Source organism: Arachis hypogaea, chromosome 3 (assembly GCF_003086295.3).
Source record: "Arachis hypogaea cultivar Tifrunner chromosome 3, arahy.Tifrunner.gnm2.J5K5, whole genome shotgun sequence".
In the NCBI taxonomy this organism is placed as follows: Eukaryota; Viridiplantae; Streptophyta; class Magnoliopsida; order Fabales; family Fabaceae; genus Arachis; species Arachis hypogaea.
This window is the reverse complement of record NC_092038.1, coordinates 77,425,221-77,429,001: the sequence shown is the minus strand read 5'-3', so window position 1 is coordinate 77,429,001 and position 3,781 is coordinate 77,425,221. Positions and strand designations below refer to the sequence as shown.

At 42.7% G+C, this 3,781-nt stretch overlaps 1 non-coding gene across 1 annotated transcript; it reads left to right on the top strand.

The window, feature by feature from the left end:
- The first annotated feature begins 3,451 nt into the window (after nucleotides 1-3,451).
- Nucleotides 3,452-3,559, top strand: LOC112793518 (small nucleolar RNA R71). Its single transcript, XR_003198203.1, has one exon. It is a non-coding gene; the product is annotated as a small nucleolar RNA R71 (small nucleolar RNA).
- Nucleotides 3,560-3,781: the final 222 nt, after the last annotated feature.

The following is a 3,781-nucleotide window of genomic DNA, read 5'->3' as shown; positions in this document are numbered from 1 at the left end:
TCTTGTTGAGATCCATGAATGAGCTCTCTTGTTTGCTCCATCCTTTTCTTAGTGATAGGCTTGTCCTCTTCAATGAGGATGTCTCCTTCTATGTCAATCCCAGCTAAATTGCATAGATGACAAATGAGATTAGGAAAGGCTAACCTTGCCAAGATGGATGACTTGTCAGCCACCTTGTAGAGTTCTAGAGGTATGATCTCATGAACTTCTACTTCCTCCCCAATCAAGATACTATGGATCATGATGGCCCGATCCACAGTCACTTCAGATCGGTTGCTAGTGGGAATGATGGAGTGTTGGATGAACTCCAACCATCCTCTAACCACAGGCTTAAGGTCCGGTCTTCTCAATTAAACCGGATTGCCTCTTGAGTCTCTTTTTAATTGAGCTCCTTCCACATATATGTCCATGAGGACTTGGTCCAACCTTTGATCAAAGTTGACCCTTCTAGTGTAGGGGCGTGCATTTTCTTGCACAATTGGCAAGTGGAACACCAACCTTACATTTTCCGGACTGAAATCTAAGTATTTCCCCCGAACCATTGTAAGCCAATTCTTTGGATTCGGGTTCATACTTTGATCATGGTTCCTAGTGATCCATGCATTAGCATAGAACTCTTGAACCATTAAGATTCCGACTTGTTGAATGGGGTTGGAAAGAACTTCCCAACCTCTTCTTCGGATTTCATGTCGGATCGCCGGATACTCATTTTTCTTGAGCATGAAAGGGACCTCAGGGATCACCTTCTTCTTGGCTACAACTTCATAGAAGTGGTCATGATAGACCTTTGAGATGAATCTCTCCATCTCCTATGACTCGGAGGTGAAAGCTTTTGCCTTCCCTTTCCTCTTTCTAGAGGTTTCTCCGGCCTTAGGTGCCATAAATGGTTATGAAAAAACAAAAAGCAATGCTTTTACCACACCAAACTTAAAAGGTTTGCTCGTCCTCGAGCAAAAAAAGAAAGAAAGAAGGGGAAGAAGAAGAAAATGGAGGAGATGGAGGGTTATAGGTGGTTCGGCCAAGATGGGGGAAAGGTGTTTGTTTTGTGTGAATATGAAGGAGTAGTGAGGGGTTTATATAGGGGTGAGGGGAGGGTTAGGGTTCGGTCATTAGGGTTGAGTTTTGGAGGGAAAAGTGTTTTGAATTTGAAAGGTAAGGTAGGTGAGGTTTTTGGGGAAGAGATATGGAGGTGATTAGTGAAGAGGTGATGGGGAAGAGTGAATAAGTTGATTGGTGAGGGGTATTTGGGGAAGAATGTTGTGGGAGGGTAGGTGGGGATCCCGTGGGGTCCACAGATCCTGAGGGGTCAAGGATTTATCATCCCTGTTCCTATTAGGCGTGTAAATGCCCTTACAATGCAATCCTGGCGTTTAACGCCAGATTGCTGCTTATTTCTGGCGTTAAATGCCAGCTTTTATTCCTTTCCTGGCGTTAAACACCAAGCTGAAACCTGTTTCTGGCGTTTAACGCCAGTTTGTTGCTTCTTTCTGGCATTTAACGCCAGTCTGGTGCTTCTTTCTGGCGTTTAATGCCCAGAATGGTGCCAGACTGGGTGTTAAACGCCAGTAAGTTTCTCCTCCAGGGTGTGCTATTTTTAATGCTGTTTTTTATTTTTCTTTAATTTTTTTGCAGTTGTTTTTGTGACTCCACATTATGATCAACCTAAAAAAAGAAAATAACATAGATAAATAAAATTGGGTTGCCTCCCAATAAGCGCTTCTTTAATGTCAATAGCTTGACAGTGAGCTCTCATGGAGCTTCACAGATGTTCAGAGCATTGTTGGGGACTCCCAACACCAAACTTAGAGTTTGAATGTGGGGGTTCAACACCAAACTTAGATTTTGGTTGTGGCCTCCCAACACCAAACTTAGAGTTTGACTGTGGGGGCTTTGTTTGACTCTGCATTGAGAGAAGCTCTTCTTGCTTCCTCTCCATAGTTACAGAGGGAGATCCTTGAGTTTTAAACACAAGGTAGTCCTCATTCAATTGAAGGATCAACTCTCCTCTGTCCACATCAATCACAGCTTTTGCTGTGGCTAGGAAGGGTCTTCCAAGGATGATGGATTCATCCTCATCCTTCCCAGTGTCTATGATTATGAAATTAGCAGGGATGTAAAGGCCTTTGACCTTTACTAGCACGTCCTCTACCTGTCCATAAGCCTTTTTCATGTATTTATCTACCATCTCTAATGAGAATTTGGCAGCCTGTATCTCAAAAATTCCCAGTTTCTCCATTACAGAGAGTGGCATTAAGTTTATGCCTAACCCCAGGTCACACAGAGCCTTTTCAAAGGTCATGGTGCCTATGGTACAGGGAATTAAGAATTTACCATGATCCTGTTTCTTTTGAGGTAATGTCTGCCTAAGCAAGTTATTCAGTTTATTAGTGAGCAATGGGGGTTCATCCACCCAAGTCTCATTACCAAATAACTTGGCATTCAGCTTCATGATTGCTCCAAGGTACTTAGCAACTTGCTCTTCAGTAATACCTTTATCCTCTTCAGAGGAGGAATAGTCATCAGAGCTCATGAATGGCAGAAGTAGGTTCAATGGAATCTCTATGGTCTCTAGATGAGCCTCAGATTCCTTAGGTTCCTCAGATGGGAACTCCTTTTTGTCCAGAGGACGTCCCATGAGGTCCTCCTCATTGGAATTCACATCCTCCCCCTCCTTTTTAGGTTCGGCCACACCAAGTAAGATTATGGCCTTATACTCTCTTTTTGGATTCTCTTCTGTATTGCTTGAGAGAGTACTAGGAGGAGTTTCAGTGACTCTTTTACTCAGCTGGCCCACTTGTGCCTCCAAATTTCTAATTGAGGACCTTGTTTCATTCATGAAACTTATTATGGCCTTAGATAGATCAGAGACTATGTTTGCTAAGCTAGAGGGGCTCTGCTCAGAATTCTCTGTCTGTTGCTGAGAGGATGATGGAGAAGGCTTGCTATTGCTAAACCTGTTTCTTCCACCATTATTAAAGCCTTGTTGCGGCTTTTGTTGATCCTTCCATGAGAAATTTGGATGATTTCTCCATGAGGGATTATAGGTGTTTCCATAGGCTTCACCCATGTAATTCACCTCTGCCATTGCAGGGTTCTCAGGATCATAGGCTTCTTCTTCAGAAGATGCCTCTTTAGTACTGTTGGATGCATTTTGTAATCCATTCAGACTTTGAGAAATCATATTGACTTGCTGAGTCAACATTTTGTTCTGAGCCAATATGGCATTCAGAGCATCAATTTCAAGAACTCCCTTCTTTTGAGGCATCCCATTACTCACAGGATTCCTTTCAGAAGTGTACATGAACTGGTTATTTGTAACCATGTCAATGAGTTCCTGAGCTTCTGCAGGCATTTTCTTCAGGTGAATAGATCCACCTGCAGAATGGTCCAATGACATCTTAGACAATTCAGACAGACCATCATAAAATATATCCAGGATGGTCCATTCTGAAAGCATGTCAGAAGGACACTTTTTGGTCAGTTGCTTGTATCTCTCCCAAGCTTTATAGAGGGATTCACCTTCTTTCTGCCTGAAGGTTTGAACATCAACTCTAAGTTTGCTCAGCTTTTGAGGAGGAAAGAACTTGGCTAAGACCAGCTTATCCCAAGAGTTCAGGCTATCTTTAGATTGAGAGTCCAACCATACTCTAGCTCTGTCTCTTACAGCAAAAGGGAAAAGCATAAGCTTATAGACCACGGGATCAACTCTATTGGTCTTAACAGTATCACAGATCTGCAAGAATTCAGTTAAGAACTGAAAAGGATCTTCTGATGGAAGTCC